Source organism: Oncorhynchus keta, chromosome 16 (assembly GCF_023373465.1).
Source record: "Oncorhynchus keta strain PuntledgeMale-10-30-2019 chromosome 16, Oket_V2, whole genome shotgun sequence".
NCBI classification, from domain to species: Eukaryota; Metazoa; Chordata; class Actinopteri; order Salmoniformes; family Salmonidae; genus Oncorhynchus; species Oncorhynchus keta.
In genome coordinates this window covers 1,685,421-1,700,239 of record NC_068436.1, presented here as the reverse complement: position 1 = coordinate 1,700,239, position 14,819 = coordinate 1,685,421, and the positions used below count along the sequence as shown (strand labels likewise).

Here is a 14,819-nt window from a genome sequence, read left to right as displayed (position 1 = left end):
AAAGATGAACGGAGCAAAGTACAGAGAGATATTTGATGAAAACCTGCTCCAGAACGCTCAGGTCCTCAGACTGGGGCGACGGTTGACCATTCAACAGGACAACGACCTTAATTAAGCACACAGCCGAGACAACACAGGAGTGGCTTTGGGACAAGTGTTTTAATGTCCTGGAGTGGCCCACCCAGAGCCCGGACTTGAACCCAATCGAACATCTCTGGAGAGACTGGAAAATAGCGGGGCGGTGACGCTCCCCATCCAACCGGAATGAGCTTGAGATGATCTGCAGGGAATAGGAGAAACTCCTCAAATACAGGTGTTCCCAGCTTGTAGCGCAGGGGTGTCAAAGTCAAATGGACGGAGGGCCAAATAAAAAATTTAGCTACAAGCCGAGGGCCGGACTGTTCGAATGTTCATTGAAAAATTTTTAAATGACGCATATAGTCTAGTGAACCTAATTGAACCTACTGAAAACCTAACAAATATATTCCAATATGATCAGATAAATAAAGCAATATTTTCTTATGGCTCTGTCAGTAATCTTTAATTTTCAACAGACACAAAAGACAAATTTCCTTTATATAAAAATCCCCATAACATGAACATTAAATGAAAGAAACCGGTATTCAAGGCACCATCAGTAGCCTATATTTTCTATTTTAGCAAAAGTGGGCTAAATTTACTTCAAAGAAAAAAACAATAATAGCAATTTTCTATCATCCACTCAACTGAAATATTTTTTAAATATAATTGGATTGAAATACAATAAAATAAAGTGCAAAAATCTATTAATCAAAAACAACACTTTGTTTAAGGAGAAGTAACATGCAGTGAAAACAAATATTAAACTTTAACTTTTAAACTTGAACTGAGTAAAAACTCTAAATATGTGATTGCACAGTAATGTTCACTTGTTTGAGGTTGAGGGTGATACTTGGTGGTGTCCCATCTTTTCCACAAGTTCATCAATGTTCGGGGTAAGGCTCTGAGCTGAGGAAATCCTCAGAATTGAGTGGAGGTGTTCAGCAGTAAGTCGACTTCTGTGTGATGTTTTGTTCAAGTTCATCAAAGAAAACAGTTGTTCACACAGGTATGTGCTGCCAAACATAGACAACGTTTGAGCAGCCTGGATGCGCAGCTGGGGCATTGTGTCGGGAGGAAACGAACTCCGCAGCACCCACTGCCGCATATTTTGCCCTCAGTGCATCATTGCATTGGAGGTCAATCAACTCCATTTGGAGGTTTGGTGGTGAGCTTTCCACGTCAACAGCAAATGGGTTGAGCAGTTCCAACCTGCTTTTTGTGCTTCAAAGTCAGCAAATCGGCGTCGAAAGTCAGCGGCAAGCATACCTATTTTATCAGCCAACTGTGCGCTCGGGAACGCACTGGTAGAGAGCTTCTCTTTCATGGTCTGGCAGCTGGGAAAGTGGCTCAAATTTTCTTTCCGCATCTGCGTCTCCCACAGAGTCAGTTTGGTTTTAAATGCCTTCACTGTACTGTACATATCAGAGATGACACGATCCCGACCCTGCAGCTGCAAGTTCATTGCATTCAGATGACTCGTAATGTCACACAGAAAAGCCATTTCACACAGAAACATTTCGTCTCGGAGTTGTGTTGTGTCTTTCCCTTTGCTGTCCAAGAACAGACAAATCTCCTCACGAAGCTCGAAACATCTTTGAAGCACCTTTCCCTGGCTTAGCCATCGCACCTCTGTGTGATAAGGCAAATCACCATGCTCCGTTTCTAACTCCGTCAGAAATGCCTTGAACTGGCGGTGATTCAAACCTTTGGCTCTGATAAAGTTAACTGTGCGCGTGATGATGCTCATTACATGCTCCATTTTCAAGGCTTTACCGCACAACGCTTCCTGGTGTATGATACAATGATAAGCTGTCAGCTCACCTGTCGCGTTTTCCTCTTGCATCTTTTCCCGTATCTTCGCCACCAGTCCGCTCCTGTGTCCACACATCGCAGGTGCTCCGTCGGTTGTCAAACCCACGAGTTTTTCCCAAGGCAGCTCCATCTCATTTACACATCTTGACACCTCTTCATACAAATCATGCCCCGTAGTTGTGCCATGCATAGGACGTAAAGCCAAAAACTCCTCTGTCACGCTTAGGCTGGAGTCCACTCCGCGGATGAAAATTGACAACTGGGCAATGTCAGAAATGTTTTGGTGCTCTCATCCACAGCCAAGGAATATGCAATGAAATCTTTTCCCTTTTTCACAAGCTGCTCTTTTAGATTGATGGACAACTGGTCTACTCTCTCGGCAATGGTGTTTCTGCTCAGACTCACATTTAAAAAGAGTTGCCTTTTTTCTGGGCAAACTTCGTCACAAACTTTAATCATGCAGTTTTTGATGAAATCCCCTCCGTAAATGGCCGGGCTGATTTAGCGATCTCTTCTGCCAAAATAAAACTGGCCTTGACAGCAGCCTGGCCTTGTGATTTGGCTTTTTGAACAGAGCCTGTCGAGATTTGAGGCCTCGTTTTAATTCCTCTGCCTTTTGTAGCCTTTGTTCCATGTCCATATTCTTGTTTTTGTCCGCGTGTTTCGTTTCATAATGTCGTCTCAGATTATACTCTTTCAGTACCGCCACACTTTCTCCACACAGAAGACACACAGGTTTTCCAGCTACCTCCGTGAACAAATACTCCGACTCCCACCTTGTTTGAAACCCCGGTTCTCAGTGTCCACCTTCCGTTTTGCCATTTTTGATGGGTATCTGAAAGTTAATTTTACTGTGATGCTGACAACTGCTGTGCCAATAAATATTGAAATGAAGCAGCCTACTGCTCGGTGCGTCACCGTTGCATTGTGGGAAATGTAGTATTGGTGCGTGTAAAGATCTGCGGGCTGCCGGCTTGCTGCGGTCTGCGGGCCGGTTCTAATAATAAATCAAGATCATCCCAGGGGCCGTAAAAAACCTTCTCGCGGGCCGGATGTGGCCCGCGGGCCTTGACTCTGACATATGTGTTGTAGCGTCATACTCAAGAAGAATCAATGTTGTAATCACTGCCAAAAGGTGCTTCAAGAAAGTACTGAGTAATGGGTATAGGACGGACAGACAGACAGACAGACGAGACAGACGAGACAGGCGAGACAGGCGAGACAGACGAGACAGACGAGACAGACGAGACAGACGAGACAGACACGTTCAAAAGTTTGGGGTCACTTAGAAATGTCCTTGGTTTTTAAAGAAAAGCTATTTTGTTTGTCCATTAAAATAACATAAAATTGATCAGAAATACAGTGTTGTAACGGGGTGACCCGCACCTCAGACTCCTGGAGTGGGCCAGCTCTCTGAGGAGAGACACATGGAACGAGGGGTTTATACTAACCTTGTTCAGTCTCCTCAGGACTTTAAGTGGCACCACAAACCGCGGCCCCAGCTTCCGGCAGGGCAGGCGGAGGGGCAGGTTTCGGGTCAAGAGCCAGACCCGGTCCCCTGGTGCGAACACTGGGGCCTCTGGGGCGGTGACAGTCTGCGCTCACCTTCTGGCGCAGCACGGCCCGCTGGAGGTGAACATGGGCAGCATCCCAGGTCTCCTCCGCGCGCCTGAACCAGTCGTCCACCACAGGAGCCTAGGTCTGACCCTGATGCCAAGGCGCCAGAACTGGCTGGTACCCCAGTACGCACGGGAAAGGAGAGAGGTTAGTGGAGGAGTGACGGAGCGAGTTCTGAGCCATCTCGGCCCAGGGCACGAACGCCGCCCACTCCCCCGGGCCGGGCCTGGCAATAAGACCGCAGAAACTGAAACACATCCTGGTTCACTCTCTCCACTTGCCCATTACTCTCGTGGTGAAAACCTGAGGTAAGGCTGATCGAGATGCCCAGACGTTCCATGAATGCCCTCCAGCCCCTCGGAGTGAACTGGGGACCCCGATCAGACACTATATCCTCAGGCACCCCGTAGTGCCGGAAGACGTGTATAAACAAGGCCTCCACAGTCCGGACGGAGCCGGACGGAGGAGACCGGGCAGAGAGAGGAGTTGGCAGGACTTGGAAAAACGGTCCACAACTATCAGGATCGTGTTGTTACCCTGTGAGGGAAGAAGATCGGTGAGGAGATCGACCGACAGATGGCCATTGTTGAATGGGTAAGGGGTGTAGCTTATCTCTGGGCAGGAGCCTTACACAGGGCGCACACCAAGCAGGAGGAAACATAAACCCTCACGTCCTTTGCCAAGGTGGGCCACCAGTACTTCCCACTCAGACAGCGCACTGTCCGACCGATGCCTGGATGACCAGAGAAGGGTGACGTGTTTGCACAATAGATCATGGACAGCAGCCGGAATGTACAGACGCCCAGCGGGACACTGGAAGGGAGCGGGCTCTACACATAACATCCGCTCAATGTCCGCGTCCAACTTCCACACTACCGGCGCCACCAGGCAGGAGGCCGGGAGTATGGGGGTAGGATCCATGGGTGAAAACAAAACGGGTAAAAACACATGGCCCACCTTGCGTGACGAGGATTCAGTCTCCTCGCTGCCCAGATGTACTCCAGGTTGTGGTGGTCAGTCCAGATTAGAAAAGGGTGTTGAGCCCCCTCAAGCCAATGTCTCCACGCCTTCACCACAGCCAACAAGCTCCCGGTCCCCTACATCACAGCTGAGCTTCTTTGAGAAGAAGGCACAAGGGCGGAGCTTTGGTGGCGTACCCGAGCGCTGAGAGAGCACGGCTCCTATCCCAGCCTCGGGCGCGTCCACCTCCACCGTGAACACCAAAGAGGGATCCGGATGCGCTAGCACGGGAGCCAAGGTAAACAGAGCCCTTAGGTGATCAAAATCCCTGCCCGCCTCAGCCGACCACTGCAAACTCACCGGCCCCCCCTTCAGCAGTGAGGTAATGGGAGCCGCTACCTGACCAAAACCCCGGATAAACCTCTGGTAGCAATTGGCAAACCCTAAAAAAATGCTGCACCTCCTTTACCGTGGCGGGAGTCGGCCAATTACGCACAGCTGAAATGTGGTCACTCTCCATCTCCACCCTTGAGGTGGAAATGCAGTTTTCTATGAAGGAGACGGACTGCTGGAAGAACAGGCATTTCTCAGCCTTGACATACAGGTCATGCTCCAACAGTCGACCAAGCACCCTGCGCACCAAGGACACATGCTCGGCGCGTGCAGCTGAATATATCAGAATGTCATCGATATACACCACTACACACTGCCCGTGCAGGTCCCTGAAAATCTCGTCCACAGAGACTTGGAAGACTGACGGAGCATTCATCAACACGTACGGCATGACAAGGTACTCATAATGCACTGAGGTAGTACTGAATGCTGTCTTCCACTCGTCTCCCTCCCGGATACGCACCGGGTTGTAAGCGCTCACATCGTGCCCTGTGCATGGACTCAATCGCTGTGGCTATGAGAGGTAGCGGGTAACTGTACTTCACAGTGATCTGGTTAAGGGCTCGATAGTCAATACACGGGCGCAGACCTCCCTCCTTCACAAAAAAGAAACTCGAGGAGAGATGGGTGAAGTGGTGGACCGAATGTACCCCTGACGCAGGGATTCGGAAACATATGTCTCCATAGCTGCCGTCTCTGCCTGTGACAGGGGATACACGTGACTCCTGGGAAGTGCGGCGTCTACCTGGAGGTTTATCGCACAATCCCCCCCGACGATGGGGTGGTAATTGAGTCACCTTCTTAGAGATCATGGGGTCATGATAGGCTAACCAGGTTGATTTCCGGGTTGGAGCGAGCGGTCGCATCGCACTTCGCTCCGCAGGTAGTATAACTTTTTCATTACATTTCATTACATTTCATTATAGTACAACGGTTGATTTGTCTAATCTTAGCAATTTCTTCTTAGCTAGCTACATAGCCGTCCTTGTATCAGAGATAATTGCATAATTATCGTATTTCGTCGCCCTAACGTAGCCTTCACTGCTATTCGCCCAGCAGCTAGCCAGCTAGCAAACGCTAGCAAACGCCCACAGATTAGCAGCACTGTAGTGCTATTACACTATTACACTCAACTGAACGACTTGATTAGTTTAGTGTTAGCTAGCTACATAGCTGTCTTTGTATCCAAGATAATTGTGTAGTTTAGAGTGTGTAGTCTTGGAGTGATTATCTTAATTTACCGAGGTTAGCTAGCCAGCTATTTGTCGTCCTTAACGTAGGAGACTCTGCTAGCTAGCCAACAGCTAACAGCTAACAGCTAGCCAACGTCTACTGAATAGTACTCAACAACCCGGTCGCATTCACAGGTAGTATCACATTTTCATTTCATTTCATTACAGTACAACGGTTTGATTTGTTTGATCGTAGCTAGCTACATAGCTAGCTACATAGCCGTCTTTGTATCAAAGATAATTGTGTAGTCTAGAGCGGTTTTCTAGGTTAGCTAGCCAGCTATTGTCGTTCTTTTAACGCAACGTAACGTAACGTAAACAACACTGCTAGCTAGCCAGCTAGCCCCGAATAGCAGCACTGCAGAAACTATTACACTCAACGGAACGACTTGATTAGTGTAGTGTCAACAACGCAGCTACTGCCAGCTAGCCTACTTCAGCAGTACTGTATCATTTTAATCATTTTAGTCAATAAGATTCTTGCTACGTAAGCTTAACTTTCTGAACATTCCAGACGTGTAGTCCACTTGTCATTCAATCTCCTTTGCATTAGCGTAGCCTCTTCTGTAGCCTGTCAACTATGTGTCTGTCTATCCCTGTTCTCTCCTCTCTGCACAGACCATACAAACGCTCCACACCGCGTGGCCGCGGCCACCCTAATCTGGTGGTCCCAGCGCGCACGACCCACGTGGAGTTCCAGGTCTCCGGTAGCCTCTGGAACTGCCGATCTGCGGCCAACAAGGCAGAGTTCATCTCAGCCTATGCCTCCCTCCAGTCCCTCGACTTCTTGGCACTGACGGAAACATGGATCACCACAGACAACACTGCTACTCCTACTGCTCTCTCTTCGTCCGCCCACGTGTTCTCGCACACCCCGAGAGCTTCTGGTCAGCGGGGTGGTGGCACCGGGATCCTCATCTCTCCCAAGTGGTCATTCTCTCTTTCTCCCCTCACCCATCTGTCTATCGCCTCCTTTGAATTCCATGCTGTCACAGTTACCAGCCCTTTCAAGCTTAACATCCTTATCATTTATCGCCCTCCAGGTTCCCTCGGAGAGTTCATCAATGAGCTTGATACCTTGATAAGCTCCTTTCCTGAGGACGGCTCACCTCTCACAGTGCTGGGCGACTTTAACCTCCCCACGTCTACCTTTGACTCATTCCTCTCTGCCTCCTTCTTTCCACTCCTCTCCTCTTTTGACCTCACCCTCTCACCTTCCCCCTACTCACAAGGCAGGCAATACGCTCGACCTCATCCTTACTAGATGCTGTTCTTCCACTAACCTCATTGCAACTCCCCTCCAAGTCTCCGACCACTACCTTGTATCCTTTTCCCTCTCGCTCTCATCTAACACCTCCCACACTGCCCCTACTCGGATGGTATCGCGCCATCCCAACCTTCGCTCTCTCTCCCCCGCTACTCTCTCCTCTTCCATCCTATCATCTCTTCCCTCTGCTCATACCTTCTCCAACCTATCTCCTGATTCTGCCTCCTCAACCCTCCTCTCCTCCCTTTCTGCATCCTTTGACTCTCTATGTCCCCTATCCTCCAGGCCGGCGCGGTCCTCCCCTCCCGCCCCGTGGCTCGACGACTCATTGCGAGCTCACAGAACAGGGCTCCGGGCAGCTGAACGGAAATGGAGGAAAACTCGCCTCCCTGGCATCCTTTCACTCCCTCCTCTCTACATTTTCCTCCTCTGTCTCTGCTGCTAAAGCCATTTTCTACCACTCCAAATTCCAAGCATCTGCCTCTAACCCTAGGAAGCTCTTTGCCACCTTCTCCTCACTCTTGAATCCTCCCCCCACCCCTCCTCCCTCTCTGCAGATGACTTCGTCAACCATTTTGAAAAGAAGGTCGACGACATCCGATCCTTGTTTGCTAAGTCAAACGGCACCGCTGGTTCTGCTCACACTGCCCTACCCTGTGCTCTGACCTCTTTCTCCCCTCTCTCTCCAGATGAAATCTCGCGTCTTGTGAATGCCGGCCGCCCAACAACCTGCCCGCTTGACCCTATCCCCTCCTCTCTTCTCCAGACCATTTCCGGAGACCTTTTCCCTTACCTCACCTCGCTCATCAACTCATCCCTGACCGCTGGCTACGTCCCTTCCGTCCTCAAGAGAGCGAGAGTTGCACCCCTTCTGAAAAAACCTACACTCAATCCCTCCGATGTCAACAACTACAGACCAGTATCCCTTCTTTCTTTTCTCTCCAAAACTCTTGAACGTGCCGTCCTTGGCCAGCTCTCCCGCTATCTCTCTCTGAATGACCTTCTTGATCCAAATCAGTCAGGTTTCAAGACTAGTCATTCAACTGAGACTGCTCTTCTCTGTATCACGGAGGCGCTCCGCACCGCTAAAGCTAACTCTCTCTCCTCTGCTCTCATCCTTCTAGACCTATCGGCTGCCTTCGATACTGTGAACCATCAGATCCTCCTCTCCACCCTCTCCGAGTTGGGCATCTCCGGCGCGGCCCACGCTTGGATTGCGTCCTACCTGACAGGTCGCTCCTACCAGGTGGCGTGGCGAGAATCTGTCTCCTCACCACGCGCTCTCACCACTGGTGTCCCCAGGGCTCTGTTCTAGGCCCTCTCCTATTCTCGCTATACACCAAGTCACTTGGCTCTGTCATAACCTCACATGGTCTCTCCTATCATTGCTATGCAGACGACACACAATTCATCTTCTCCTTTCCCCCTTCTGATGACCAGGTGGCGAATCGCATCTCTGCATGTCTGGCAGACATATCAGTGTGGATGACGGATCACCACCTCAAGCTGAACCTCGGCAAGACGGAGCTGCTCTTCCTCCCGGGAAGGACTGCCCGTTCCATGATCTCGCCATCACGGTTGACAACTCCATTGTGTCCTCCTCCCAGAGCGCTAAGAACCTTGGCGTGATCCTGGACAACACCCTGTTGTTCTCAACTAACATCAAGGCGGTGGCCCGTTCCTGTAGGTTCATGCTCTACAACATCCGCAGAGTATGACCCTGCCTCACACAGGAAGCGGCGCAGGTCCTAATCCAGGCACTTGTCATCTACCGTCTGGACTACTGCAACTCGCTGTTGGCTGGGCTCCCTGCCTGTGCCATTAAACCCCTACAACTCATCCAGAACGCCGCAGCCCGTCTGGTGTTCAACCTTCCCAAGTTCTCTCACGTCACCCCGCTCCTCCGCTCTCCACTGGCTTCCAGTTGAAGCTCGCATCTGCTACAAGACCATGGTGCTTGCCTACGGAGCTGTGAGGGGAACGGCACCTCAGTACCTCCAGGCTCTGATCAGGCCCTACACCCAAACAAGGGCACTGCGTTCATCCACCTCTGGCCTGCTCGCCTCCCTACCACTGAGGAAGTACAGTTCCCGCTCAGCCCAGTCAAAACTGTTCGCTGCTCTGGCCCCCAATGGTGGAATAAACTCCCTCACGACGCCAGGACAGCGGAGTCAATCACCACCTTCCGGAGACACCTGAAACCCCACCTCTTTAAGGAATACCTAGGATAGGATAAGTAATCCTTCTCACCCCCCTTTAAGATTTAGATGCACTATTGTAAAGTGACTATTCTACTAGATGTCATAAGGTGAATGCACCAATTTGTAAGTCGCTCTGGATAAGAGCGTCTGCTAAATGACTTAAATGTAAATGTTAAATGTAAGGCCTAGCACCACGGGAAACGCAGGAGAGTCAATGAGGAAGAGACTGATTCTCTCCCTGTGACCTCCCTGCATCACCATGACCAAAGGAGTGGTAGCCTCCCTGATAAAGCCGGACCCTAATGGTCGACTGTCCAACGCATGAACTGGAAAGGGCCTAACCACTGGAACAATGGGGATCACTAAACTAAGGGCAAATGCTCCGCCGCGCCTGAATCGACGAGCGCCTTATTTTGGGAATGCGGGGAAAATTCATGAAATTTGGCCTGCAAAAAACAGGTGGGCAACAGAGGGCTCTGGGTGAGTAGGGTGCAAGCTCACCTGGGATGACGCCAGAGTGCTCTGCCTGCTGCCTCGACCCCCAGAGGAACCAACCCGACACCGACCAGCAGTGTGACCTCTGCAGCCACAGTTGGTGCACGTGAAAGCCCCCTCCGGCCTCCCTGAGTGCAGCACCCCCGGCTCCATAGGCACCGGAGTGGTGGTGCTGGGAGATGGAACCCCTGGCAGTGTGCCGCCGTCTCATCAAACTCCCTGGGAAGGGCGAGACCCATCCCACTGGGACCGGGTGCAGGGGAGGCGAGTAGTGGAGACCCCTGTTGTGCTGGTGGGGGCGCTGGGGGACTCCATGTGGACGATACAGTCCATGACAGCGCCGAGATGGTGAGGCATCGTGTTCCTGGACGCGCTCCTCTATCTCCACAACGGGGGCACTCGCTACTGCTGACTCCATTGATAGGAGTGGAATTCTGTAACGGGGTGTGTGACTGGTTTGCCGGGAAGTCAGGCACAGGAGAGCAGAGATGGGTGATAACAGGAGGACTTTAATATACACCCTGGCCCAAAGGCACAGGCAAGTCAGCACAAAGCACAACCACGGTAACATAAACCGGATTAAACAAAACAAACAAACCTAGGTTTGAAACAAACCTAGCGCAAGCCAGCCTGTAGCGTAACACCCTACACAAAGAACAATTCCACACACAGACATGGGGGAAACAGAGGGTAATGTACATTTAGTCTGATGAGGGAATTGTGAACCAGGTGTGAGGGAAAACAAGACAACAAATGGAAAATGAAAGGTGGAGCGGCGATGGCTAGAAGACCGATGACGTCGACCGCCGAACTCCGCCCGAACAAGTCGTGACAAGTGTAGACATAGTTAATGTTGTCAATGACTATTGTAGCTGGAAACGGCAGATTTTTTATGGAATATCTACATAGGCGTAGAGAGGCCCATTATCAGCAACCATCACTCCTGTGTTCCAATGGCACGTTGTGTTAGCTAATCCAAGTTAATAATTTTAAAAAGGCTAATTGATCATTAGAAAACCCTTTTAGCACACCTGAAAACTGTTGTCCTAGTTAAAGAAGCAATAAAACTGTCCTTCTTTAGACTAGTTGAGTATCTGGAGCATCAGAATTTGTGGGTTCGATTACAGGCTCAAAATGGTTTCTTCTGAAACTCGTCAGTCTATTCTTGTTCTGAGAAATGAAGGCTATTCCATGCGAGAAATTGCCAAGAAACTGAATATCTTTTACAACACTGTGCACTACTCCCTTCACAGGACAGCGCAGACTGTCTCTAACGAGAGTAGAAAGAGAGGTGCACAACTGAGCAAGAGGACAAATACATTCGTGTCTAGTTTGAGAAACCCACAAAACATCAGTCTCAACGTCAACAGTCAACAAATACAGTTTACTTGTGTTGCTGAGAATTCTGGTATGTTTTGTTACCCATGAATGTATTTTTCATCTGTTGCACACTGACTAACTGAAGTGATTTGTATTATTTTCATCGTTTTCATCTCAATCTCTCTTTGTTGAGAGGGATTTGTCGGTTCAATGTGTGTTTGTTGGAAAGGGTGCGTTAAGTCCCCCACCCCCACTCTGTGCGTGGACACACACAAATCTAAAGCATCCAATGGGCCCACGCAGTAGGGATGGGATGATGAGAGATCATGGAGATATCGGGAGGGGAAGGGGGATGGTACAGATCTCTCTCATCCTCCCACCCACAAGTATATTAAGACCATCTCCCACCCACAGCTATAGATAGAGGCTTTGGTCATTGCGGTTTAAACCAAAAGGCATCCCGATGCTGTTAGATGTTGTTACATAATGCCATGGCAGCCATGTTTGTGCCTGCTGGGCAATATTGACCCCTAGCAGTTCAGGGAATGTTCCGAATGCTCAATATACTGCATCTCTTCTCCCTGGTAGTCAGAGGAATATAGCTATATACCGGTATGCGTGCTTTACTGAGAAGAATACTCAAACATTGCCTACTGTTCTTTGTACTCAATGTTGAACATTGTTCTTCCCCTTTGCTGGCTGTGTATCTGTGAAGGCCTGTCTTTTTCATAAGTGCTCTGTCCATGACAATAACATTCACTCTACACATCTAGCGACAGCACTGTCAATGAGAAGAGTCAGTGTGTGTGTGTGTGTGTGTGTGTGTGTGTGTGTGTATATGTGTGTTCCAGTCACCTTAAATTACAGAGTACAACTGTGCTAGCGTCAGTGCAACAGAAAACATGGACTTTGCACATCTGTCAACCAGAGTCAGATACACTTCCCATTTCAGCCCTCACTGAGCAGTCAGCCATACCACGAAATACACTGCATCTGTGAGACTGAGAAGCAGTACTGTTAAAGGATCACTTTACTGAAAAACTGTCTTTTGGTATTTTGTTCATTAGTCCACTGCTAATACAGTGCACACCAGGAGTCAAGTTTTCAAGATAAGAGCGTGTTCAGTACAGAGCAAAAACTGAAATGAGTTGAGCATGTTTTCTAGTTTTTGACGCAAACTATCCCTTAGCACACTCAACCACAAATGTATTAGCTAAATGCAAATAAAAAGGCTAAATGTTTCAGAGCTAACATGAACACAATATAAACCACTTGACTCGATATCAACCAACAGATTATCAGGTAGATATAAAGGAAACAGTTCATGGAATAACAAGGGAAATAGGCTTAAGTAAATATAATTTCATAAGATGAAATACAAAGCAGACCTCACTAAAATAGTTCATTAATTCACAAATATATTCTAAGCAAGATTATTTCCTATTTTCATGGGAGTTTATCTTTAAAATAGCATATTTCATTCCAATTATAATATATGGTTGGAATTTGATTGTATCGCATCATAACCCACTTAAGATTTCAGGGCTTGACTCGCTACAGAGCCCCACACCCATTGTAGCCCATATAGCTGCCCAGAACTGTCTGCATGATGAACAATGGACCAGTGCAACCCCCAGATATCAAGTTTCATCACCCCAGCAATTGATACACAGGCCTTGTTCCAAATGGTACCCTCTTCCCAATGTAGTGCACTAGTTTTGACCAGAGCTCTCCTATTTAGTGCACTACTTTTGACCAGGGCCCATATGGCTCTGGGCAAAAGTAGTGTACTATATAGGGACAATGGTGCCATTTGGGATACAAGCCACACTCTCACAGCCCTCCTCCTATCAATGTATCATCAGTGTCTGGTTTCCTCGCATGGGCGTCAGTCTACAGCCTGCCCACGCTGATAAACACACACACACACTGAGAGAACAACTGCAAGTGTCAAACAAAAATACTGTAAACGAATGCACACACACACACACACACACACACACACACACACACACACACACACACTATGTGTACACACAGTAAGATCTAAGTTCAACATTCAGCCACCAAACCATTGCTCATAGTGTTGTGTTAGGATGTTACTATTCAAGAAAATAGTTCCAGTAATATTTCAAGAGATATAAGGTATTTGAGTGAAATGAGGATGTCACCTATGGATCTTTCCCTTGACATTGTATGTGTCTAGTCAACTAATTATCTCTGACTGTTTGTGTTAGAGGGGCAGACCTACAGAGACACACAGTTAGTGACGCACACAGACTTTACACCACACACCCAACTATCCCCCCAAAGGAGACACTATGCAGATAATACAACTTCCTCCCTTCTTAATTTCTCTCTGTCAATGTCCCTCGTTTTTCCCTTCTCTCTCCATCCTCCCTTCTCCAAGCCCAGAAAACACCACTTACTTGAACTCCATGGCTGTTCTGTTTCTATCTCTTCTCTCTTCCCTCTTGGTATGTGAGAACGTCCACACAGATCTCCCTGTCACATAATCCGTCTCATCTCTGACATGGTGTGTGTGTGTGTGTGTATGTGAGGGAGCGTATGTGTGTGAGAGGCTGGAGCTGTTACGATAATTCAAACAGACTGACAGAGAAGCCACCAGCTGAGCGCAGCAGGAGGGAGGAGGGGCATCACTGTCAGGGGAGAGGCAATGACCAATCGCAGAGCTCAGTGAGGCTTGGGGGTGGCCACATGTGTGTGTGTGTGTGTGTTTGGCTTGAAGCCCCACAGGGCCAGAGGCATTACAGGCAGAAAACAACAGACTTCACTAGATAAGGAGGGAGAGAGTAAGGGATGTGTAACAGGAGGAGAGGAGGGAAACAAACAGAACATGCCGGAAGCCACTCATGATTTGAATGTCATGTTTTAGAAGAGCATGTTCTGCATGGTTAGAAAGGGATGGTAATATTTGTATTTACAATGGTGTTTATGTTTTATACTGACTCACCAGGTGAAATATAGTAAATCTATCTCAGTTCTATTCAATCCAAGGTAAAAGTATTATAATACCGTACATAATAAATGCATTGTCGTAAGATGTGGAACCAGCATGGGAACCCATTTGACATAAATGTATGTATATAGAACAGTACTGAATGAATCAGGCACCTTTTCCAGTGCCTAAAAAAACATTGCAGTACATTGAATTTGTCATTGCTGAGGTAATTAACTGGTTTAAACTTCAGGACTTCTACATAAAGTCCCCGACGAAGAGTGGCGGTAAAAACATCTGCACGCTCCATTAGCCCTCAAAACCAAACAAGCGGTCGTTGAGTTCTCCCCCATTACAGTTCCATGGTCTTCTACACACCTCTGATGATAGGTCTGAGTAAATGGTTGGCCAAAAAAAAACAAATATTTTGGCCAACCATTCACTAACCAGAGATTAGTACGCCGTTGTAATAGAAACAATAT

At 48.4% G+C, this 14,819-nt stretch overlaps 1 protein-coding gene across 4 annotated transcripts in view; it reads right to left on the bottom strand.

The window, feature by feature from the left end:
* trim2a (tripartite motif containing 2a) overlaps window positions 1-14,819 on the bottom strand; it is an 80,585-nt gene that overhangs the window by 42,929 nt on the left and 22,837 nt on the right. For 2 of the 4 annotated variants that reach the window (XM_052464391.1, XM_052464395.1), the window contains exon 1: window positions 13,808-13,974. The exons of the other annotated variants lie outside the window; for them this stretch is intronic. The gene's annotated coding sequence lies outside the window, so the exon portion shown is untranslated. Of the gene's footprint in view, window positions 1-13,807; window positions 13,975-14,819 lie in introns of those variants that run through there. 4 annotated transcript variants of the gene reach the window in all.